Raw genomic sequence first — 10,180 nt, forward strand, 5'->3', positions numbered from 1 at the left:
AAGAAATGTGAACTGTGGATCGTGGGCCAATTGGTAAGCTTCCTGGGCTTTCTGACCTTCCTCCTGGCCTTCTCACAGAAACACAGGGCCAAGCAGTGGGGAGAGAACAGAGAACTGGAGTTGTTGCTGACTCTGTATAATGTCAGAAGGAGGTAAGGAAGGGACACAGACAGAGCAGATCAGACACTTCTGGCAAGTGGGTACCCGAGCCTAGCACAGGCCTTCCTTGAGCCAGGTTATCACACCTTCTCTTCAGCTCATCATGCATGTGGACTTGCCCAGGACAGAAGCTGCCACCCTCACCACTGGCAGTACAGGGACTCTGGGAGACTCCGAAAGAGAGACATTGGCATTTGGCATATCTATGACTTTGGAGATTTACTGAGCATAGTGCTTGGCATAATAGAAACCTTCAATAAATGTTGGTGGAACTATATTAAGGCTCTTCAAGGGAGTGTGTGTCTAAAGAAGTAGTGGTTTTCAATGTGGTTTCTGACGCTCCTTGGGAAGGAGTTCTTTGAGAACAACACGGAGTTTTGCTTGGGGCTGGCTGGGGCGTGGAGACCAGACACAAAGCCCAAGCTGGCCCACTCAGCTCCTGAAGGATCTAAGATGGTGGTGGTGGGTTTACGGATGTTGGACAGAGGGCTGGGAGGTGGGGAAGAAGCTAGATTTGGCCAGTTGGTTAGGGGATGAAGATGCACTGAGAAGGACAAAAGGGGCAGTCTGCCAGCAATAAATTTCTTTTAATGAACCAGTCAAACATCTCTTTTTTCCCCCCTTCAGTGTTTGGGGCACACCCAGCAGTGCTCAGGACTTACTCCTGACTCTGTGCCAAGGGATCACTCCTGGTGGGCTTTTGGGGACCATATGAGGTGCCAGAGATCGAATCCAGGTTGACCGCATGCAAGGCAAACGCCCTATCGACTGTACTATCACTTCAACCCCTCTATACTTTTTTAAATAATAAAATGGCAAAATTTTAGGGCCAGGGAGAAAAAGCAAGGGATTGGAATGTGTGTTTCACATGCAGTAGACTGGGGTTTGATCCTGGAACTGCATGATATCCTAAGCACTGTAGGAACAGCTCGTAAGCACTCAGCTGGAAATAGCCCTTGAGCCTTGTCAGTTGTAATCCAAAACAAGAATAAAATAAAATATGTTTAGTGGTTGGAGAGATAGTACAGTGGGTAGTCGGGTGCTTGCCTTGCATGTAGACTACCTGGTTTTGATCCCCAGTATCGATACACTCCCCTAAGCCTACCAGGAGTGATTCCTGAGCATCTCTTGATATAACCAAAAAATGAACAAAACATGTATTTAAAAGAAGAAAAAAGAAAATGTGCTCAAGAGAGAATGGAAGAACCTTTAATGGAAATAATTAAAAGAAAGAAATTACAAGGGCTGAAGTGATAATATAGCAGGGAGGGTGTTTGCCCTGCACTCAGCTGACCCAGGTTCAATTCTCAGCATCTCCATAGCAACACCAGGAGTAATTCCTATTTGCAAAGCTGGGAGTAACCCCCGAGCATCGCTAGGTGTGACTGAAAAAGAAAAACAAATAAATAAGTAAATAAAGAAAATAAAGAAAAGAATTATACATCCCAAGTTAGGAAGGTTCCAGAGCAGAATGCCACAACTCTTTGTTTAATTCAATTCTCTTTTTCTTTTGTTTTGGGGCCATACCCAACGGTGTTCAAATCTTACTCCTGGCTCAGGGATCCCTCCTGGCAGTGCTTAGGGGACCATGTGTGGTGTTGGGGATTGAATATGGGTCAGTCGCATGCAAGCAAATGTCCTACCTACTGTACTATCCCCCCAGACCCCTGTATTTAATTCAAATTAGTTCCATACCTATTCAGTGAGACTTTTATGCTCAATGACTTGGAGATACAGGAATGACAAAACAGACCAGGAAGGGTCTTGCCTTCAAAAAAACCTATATTCGGAGCAAATTGGGATTGGTAGGGGAAGAACAACAATCAAGTAAGTAAATTAATGTGATAAAAACCAAGTAGTTAAAGTGCTATGAGGAAAATACAGCAAAAGCTGTAATACTGTATGTTATGGAAAATACAGGGTGTGTTCTTAAAGGAGGTTTGATTTATTTGGCTTGAGTCAAATTGTCAAGAAGAAATAAGTCTAGGGCAGGCTTAGGCAGAGTACGTAGGTGGAGAGGAAGAGAGGGAGTGCAAGAAAGAGAACAGGTGGCCTGGGCTTCTGGAGGGCTCCTCTGGGCTCTCTGGGTGGCTCAGAGATCCAAAGACAGACATAAAGTTATACAAGTACCCCGTATTTCCTCCCACGAATCACCCCTTCTCTGACTCCAGAGCTCTAAGAGTGGGATAATAAGGGAAATGAGACCCAGAGAAGGTTTCCCCCCACCCCCTCTGGGTGGATGGAAAAGCATATAAAAGACAATGACTTCTTCCTAAAGAGACTGAAAGGGAAGGACGGACACAGCCATGTTTTCTGTCATTATAAAAGCTCCTTTCCAGGGCCAGAGCGAGAGCACAGTGGGTAGGGTGTTTGCCTTGCACGTGGCCTATCCAGGTTCGATACCTGCTATCCCATATGGTCCCCCAAGCACCTCCAGGAGTAATTTCTGAGTGTAAGGTCAGGAGTAACCCCTGAGCATTGCTGGGTGTGACCTGAAAAGAAAAAAAGCTCCTTTCCATTTCGGGGTGACCTGAATATATCTGTGCGCCTCTGAAGGGCTCTCTAGCTCTCCTTCAGACAGGACAGGTAGAGGGTAGGGGGCACAAAGCACAGCTAAATGGGAAGCCATGAGGGGATTAGTGTGTGCATGGAGAAAGTGAATGGAGGGAAGATGGGAGTGCGGGGAGGGGAGGGGAGGGGAGGGGATGTAACTTGGCTTCTAGTGAATCCTCAGCCTTCTTCTCCCACTCTCCAGAATGGACATTTTGCTCCACTACCTCTAGCTTCTTGCTATCCACCTTCCTCTCCACTCTGTTTCTTCTTGTCCTTCCTGGGTCGTTGGGTTCCTTTCAGCCACTTCCTCATCGGTGTGGTAGGAGGGTCCATGGAGGACAAATCTCGGTGCTGCCTTGTGATTTTCCTGAGACCAGAGAGGAAGAGCAGCAGCTGCCATTTCTCCATCTCCTCCCAATTTATCATGTTGGGGAGGTGGAAGAAACAATATTTATGTTGGGCTTCGGAAAGGTGTAGGTGTGTCTCAGGGCCAGGTGGGAGCTGAGCCCAGGTCTGTCTCTCTTACTTATGCTCTCCCGCACCATCTGCTTCTCATATCTGTGGCCTGTGTATTTGGAGAGCAGGTGATAATGCAGGTTAGAGAAGGGCACTGGCCTCTCTTGATGCTGGCCCTCCTATGGGCTATGGGACAACACTATTGTAGCTTTTGTTGTTGGTGAGCTTAGGTCTCAATCATGACCACATGCACCAGGAGAATGAGGAACCTCCTTCTCCCCATAATATGCTCTCTAGCTCTCTCCCCTCTAATCCCATCCCTTTGAGTCCGTTTTTGGCTTCCAGAACCCTTCCACCGTCCTCTCTCTTCATCCCAGAATGTTTCTCTCAGTGACCAGGTGAATCAAAAGGAGGGGAGAACCCTGCCACGGATCCTGGGGTTGAAGGAAAATACCATGGTTCAGACGCCTTTGAACGTGTAACTGACCAGGGTTCGATACCCAGCATCCCATCTGATGCTCCCAGAACCACCAGAAGTAATTCCTGAGTGCAGAGGCAGGAGCAACCCCTGCAGCTCCCACACTGATGGCTGCCCCTCCCCTGGGGCTGTCCTCTTCTTTTCCCTATCCCTGCAGGCCCCTTACTGCTTCTTCAGCCTCCTGGGGTTTCCAGCTTCTCAGGGCTCACCTAGGCAGGGCCTGGAGATGGGGTGGGAGGAACCTCCCTGATAAATTTGTAAGGTGCTGAGTGAAACTCAGTGCAAGAGATATACTTTAGTGGTGATTCTTGAGTGCACAGTGAATTGAGTTGATTTTGGACACCACAGGACCCCTAACCCGCTGCACAGTAGGGTGTGGCTCTGGAGGTCCTTGGGACCAGCAGCTCCATACCACTTGTCCCAAGCAGTGAACCATCTCCCTCCTCTTTGCCTCCAACGTTCTGTTATTCCTTTCTACCAGTCTGCTTATCTCCTGATCCCAGCCCGTGGAATCATCTTCACTTCACGTCTAGAACTTTTCCCTGTTCATGTTTGGAATGTGAAAGAAGGGAAGGGGGTTGAATGAAGATTTTATGAGGACCTTTTCTGTTTGGTTTTGGGGCCATATCTGATGCTTCTCAGACACCAGGTGACAATCCTGGGGTCCCTTGTGCAAAATATAAATTTTTGGGGGAGAAGACTTCAGCCCTTTGAACTATCTCCCCATTTATTTATATATTTATTTATTTTGCCTTTTGGGTCACACCCAGTGATGCTCAGGGGTTACTTCTGGCTGTGCACTCAGGAATTACTCCTGGTGGTGCTTGGGGGACCATATGGGATGCCGGGGATTTAACTTGGGTCAGCTGTGTGCAAGGCAAATGCCCTACCTCCTGTACAATTGCTCCAGCCCTATTTATTTATTTTTTTAAAAGAATCTTGGGGCCAGAGAGGGTAGGGTGCTTGCCAGGCATATAGCTGACCTGGGTTATCACCTGACATCAGTGATAATGCCCAAGGGGCCCAGGATGACTCAGTAGTAGAGCAGAAGCTTCACATAGCCAAGTATGATCCCTAGAAAATCGTTTTGTGATTTCTTTTTTGTTTGTTTTGGGCCTTACCCAGAGATGCCTAGGCTCTGCACTCAGGAATTACTTCTGGTGGTTCTTGGGGCATCAGATGGGATGTTGGGTATCAAACCCTGGTGAGCTACACAGGCAAAGGCATCAGAGCCCTGGTATTTTCCTCCAACCCCAGGATCCATGACACAGCATGAGCACTGCACTCCTAAATTCCTCACTTCCCCTCACAGCAACAGCAAAGGAAAGGAAAGGAAAAAAAGGATTGAAAACAGCATTGGGAGGCTGGAGTTATAGTACAGCTATAGTGTAGCATTTATATTACAGGAGAGTTAATGTAGATTCAAAGAAAAAGGGAATGGAGAGTAAAAAAACAAGTGAACACGATCAAGCAATTTGTTTGCTGGATATGGAATCAGTATTTTGAAAGAATATTTTGCATGACTAATTTCATAGCAGCGTTATTCACAAATAGCTAACATAAGAAATTGCCCTCTGAGTCTTGGCCGCTGATGGGATTACACGGCGCCAGGGGTAATCCCATCAGCGGCCAAGACTCAGAGACTATAAAATCCAGATCCCGGACGAGAACAGTGCAGTCTCTGCCCCCGCGCCTCGGTGTTCCTTCCCGGAGTCCCTTGGAGGGGAGCGGGTTGAGCTTTCCTCCCCGCCCCGGCCAGGGCTACGGCAGCCGGAGACCTCCAGGACCAGCCACCACCATGCTGAGACCACTCTCCGCACACACGAAGGTACTGGCAGAGGGACAAAGCCACGCGGGTTCCGGGGCCGAGACCTCCAAGCCTACTCGAATTGGAGTCGAGCATCTTCCACCCAGATCCTCCAAATTCCAGTAGGCGGGGGTCACACCCACCACCTGGCCCCCTGGCGCCGTGTAATCCCATCAGCGGCCAAGACTCAGAGGCGCGACATCTTATCAGAACTTTTCTTTATGACATCTTATTATCTATCTCATTCCTACTTTGGACAAACTTGCAGGCTATCGAATGTAGCCTGCCCACAGGGCAGAGTCTGGCAAACTCCCCGTGGCCTACCAAATATGCCAAATACCAGTAACAATGATGGGTCTCATTCTCCTAAAGAGCCGTGAATATAATCTCAGGGCTAGGATGAAAGAGACGTTACTGGGGCCTGCTCGAGGCAATCGACGATTAACAGGATGATGAAATGAAAATGAAATGAAAAAAGAAATTGCCCAAAAAGCCCAGTGACCAATGACTGGGTATGAAGCTGTGGGTATATAATGAAACACACTTCACTATATAGACATATATATGCAAATATCCATAGATACATATATATGTATATATCTGGTGAGATAGCTCAGTGGATTTCCTGAATAACCCCAAGCTCTAAATCAAAAAAAATTTTTTGAACTACACCCAGCAGTTCTCAGGACTTGTTCCTGCATTAGGAATCACTCTTGAGGGGGTTTGGGGGACTACTAAGTGGTACAATGGATCAAGCCTGGGTCAGTCATGAGCAAAGCCAGTGCCAAAAAAATTGTATTTGTTGTTTTTTGGGTTGCACCCAGTGATGCTTAGGGTTACTGTGGCTCTGCACTCAGGAATTATACCTGGCGGGGCTCAGGGGACCATATGGATATTGGCCGGGGGTGGGGGGGGGTAGAGGGGGGAACCGAGCCTGGGTTGGCTGTGTGCAAGGTAAATGTCCTACCTGCTATACTATTACTCTGGCCCCAAGCCAAACATTTTTTAATAAATGAACAAATATGTGCCTTGCACACACAGTTCAATCCTCAGCACTGAATATGGTCCCCAAGTAGGCCCAGGAGTGACACCCTGAGCAGTGGCAGGAGTAGGCCCTGAGCACACTGGAGTGTGGCCCAAAGACAGAACAAACAAAAAACGATGCCCAAATCCTGGACTCGGGATCAGTGGCAAAGTGGTTGCCTTACAGGAATGAGGATGTGAGTTTGATTGCACTGATTCGGATGCTCCAACCCCCACAAATAACAAGCGGGGATAGGGAGGGATGCGACCACAGTCAGTGTGTAAAGCAGGCACCTGAACTCCTGCACTATCTCTTTGGCCCTTTGAATTTATTTTTATTTTTTTAGTTGAATCACAGTGAGATATAGTTATAAAGTTGTTCATGATTGGGTTTCAGTCATATAATGTTTCAACGGGCTAGAGCAATAGCACAGCGGGTAGGGCGTTTGCCTTGCATGTGGCAGACACAACTGACCACGAGTTCGATTCCTCCGCCCCTCTCGGAGAGCCTGGCAATCTACCGAGAGTATCTCGCCTGCACGGCAAAGCCTGGCAAGCTACCCGTGAAGTATTCGATATGCCAAACACAGTAACAAGTCTCACAATGTTACTAGGCCCACTTGAGCAAATCGATGAACAATGGGAGGACAGTGATAGTGACAGTGACAGTGAATGTTTCAACACCCATCTCTCATTCCTTCACCAGTTCACCAGTCTATATTTTTCCCACCACCAATGTCCCCGTTTCCCTCCTGAAGCCCATTCCTATCTGCTCTGTGGCAGCCACTTTTCTTCTCTCTCTCTCTCTCTCTCTCTCTCTCTCTCTCTCTCTCTCTCTCTCTCTCAAGCCAATGAGAAGGACTGGAAGTCTGGCTTTACGCCCAGTAGAGAGAGAGAGTGATGTTACAGACTCTACATATTCTAGTAGTTTTTCAGAAAACTCACACAGATTCATGAAGGAGAATTGCAAGCACGTGCCTTTGAGGAACAAAGAACATATATTACTTGTAACAGAAATTGGCAGAGAAGGGTAAGGAGAGAGTACAGTGGGCAGGGAAGTTGCCTTGCACATAGCTGACTTGGGTTTGATCCCTGGCACCTCATATGGTCTTCCAAGCCCCACCAGGAGTGACCCCTGAGTTCAGAGCCAGGAGTAAACCCTGAGCACTACAGGTGTGGCCTAAAATTAAAAAAAAAAAGAAAGAAAAGGAAAAAAATGGCTGAGAAGTATCACTGGGTATGTTTTTTTTTTTTAAATTAATTTTTATTAGTGAAACACCATGAGGTACAGTTGTAGACTTACAAATTTTTGTGCTTGGGTTTCTATTATACAATGATCAAATACTCATCCCTCCACCAGTGCCCATTTTCCACCACCATGGATTCCAGTATCCCTCCCACCCCCATCCCCCCATCCCACCCTGCCTCTGTGGCAGGGCATTTCCTTTTGTTCTCTCTCTCCTTTGGGGTGTTGTGGTCTGCAAAAGAGGCATTGAGTGGCAATCATGTTTGGTCCATAGTCTACTTTCAACATGCATCTCCCATCCTGGGAGGATCCTCCAAACACCCTTTATTTTGTGCTCCCTTCTCTATCTGAGCTGCCCTTTCCCCTAGAATGCCCGGCTGGCCTCTAAGCCATGGAGTAATCCTCCTGGTACTGATCTCGGCTATTCTTGGGTATTAATCTCCTATTTTGTTACTTTATGTCCCCTAGATGAATGCAATCTTTTTATGTTTATCCCTCTCTTTCTGACTCATTTCGCTTAGCATGATACTTTCCATATAGTACCACTTGTATGTAAATTTCATGACTTAATCTTTTCTAACAGCTACATAGTACTCCATTGTGTAGATGTACCAAAGTTTCTTTAACCAGTCATCTGTTCTTGGGCACTCAGGTTTTTTCCAGATTCTGGCTATTGTAAAGAGTGCTGCAATGAACAAACAAGTGCAGATGTCACTTCGACTATACATTTTTGCCTCTCTGGGATATATTCCCAGGAGTGGTATTGCTGGGTCAAATGGGAGCTTAATTTCTAATTTTTTGAGAATTGTTCATACTGTTTTCCAAAAGGGCTGAACCAGTCGGCATTCCCACCAGCATTGAAGGAGTTTCCCTTTCTCGCCACATCTGCGCCAGCATAGGTTGCTTTTGTTCTTTTGAATGTGGGCCAATCTCTGAGGTGTGAGATGGTATCTCATTGTGGTTTTGATCTGAATCTCCCTGATGATTAACGATGTAGAGCATTTTCTCATGTGCCTTTTTGCCATTCGGATTTCTTCTTTGAGAAAGTTTCTGTTCATTTCATTGCCCCATTTTTGGATGGGGTTGGATGTTTTCTTCTTGTGGAGTTTAACCAGTATTTTGTATATCCTGGATATCAACCCCTTGTTAGATGTGTATTCGGTGAATATCCTTTCCCATTCTGTAGACTGTCTTTGTATTTTGGTCACTGTTTCTTTGGAGGTGCAGAAGCTTCTTAGTTTAAGATAGTCCCATTTATCTATCTCTGTTTTCACTTGCTCGGCCAGTGGCATGACATCTTTGAAGATACCATTAACTTCAATGTCATGGAGAGTTTTTCCAACTTTGTCTTCAATGTACCTTATGGATTCCGATCTGATATTGAGGTCTTTAATCCATTTTGATCTTACCTTTGTACATGGTGTTAGGCAGAGTTCTGAGCTCATTTCTTTGCATGTAGCCATCCAGTTTTGCCAGCACAATTTGTTAAAGAGGCTTTCCTTACTCCACTTCACATTTCTTGCTCCTTTATCAAAGATTAGACGATCATATGATTGAGGGGAGATGTCAGTATATTCAACCCTGTTCCATTGGTCTGCAGCTCTGCCTTTGTTCCAGTACCAGGCTGTTTTAATTATTACTGCTTTGTAGTAGAGTTTGAAATTAGGGAGGTTGATTCCTCCCATTTTCTTTTCCCAAAGAATTGCTTTAGCTATTCGTGGGGGCTTATTGTTGCCTATGAATTTCAGGAGTGTTTGCTCCATTTCTTTGAAGAATGTCATGGGTATCCTTATAGGGATTGCATTGAATTAGTGAATGTGTTAGTGAAGAGGAGGGTAACAATGTGTTAGTGAAGAGGGAAGTAGCAATGGAGGAATGGGGGAGAACGAAAGTTAAGAAGGACCCCATGGGCTAGGTCTTGCTACCCTTACCACTACAAAAATTCTTTTTTAAAGGGCATGATATCAGGATGACAAACCCCACCAAGCACTGTGATAAAAGTGGCTCCTGAGCATCACTGGGTGTGACCTCCAAAATACCCCCCCAAAATTATAATGTTGAATAATATCTAATATTAGAAATTGGGCTAAAGTGATAGTACAGTGGGTAGGGCATTTGCTTTGCATGCAGCCAACCCAGGTCCGATTCCTCTGTCCCTCTTGGAGAGCCCAGCAAGCTACCGAGAGTATCCCGCCCACATGGCAGAACCTGGCAAGCTTCCCGTGGCATATTCGATATGCCAAACACAGTAACAAGTCTCACAATGGAGATGTTACTGGTGCCCGCTCGAGAAAATTGATGAACAACAGGAGGACAGTGTTACAGTGCTAGAAATTATCGATATCTATATAGATAATTTCTGGGCTGGAGCTATAGCACAGCAGGTAGGGCGTTTGCCTTGCACACGGCCAACCTGGCCAACCAGAGTTTGATTCCTCCGCCCCTCTCAGAGAGCCCA

Source organism: Sorex fumeus, unplaced genomic scaffold (genome assembly GCF_029834395.1).
Source record: "Sorex fumeus unplaced genomic scaffold, SorFum_2.1 ptg000028l, whole genome shotgun sequence".
Taxonomy (NCBI): domain Eukaryota; kingdom Metazoa; phylum Chordata; class Mammalia; order Eulipotyphla; family Soricidae; genus Sorex; species Sorex fumeus.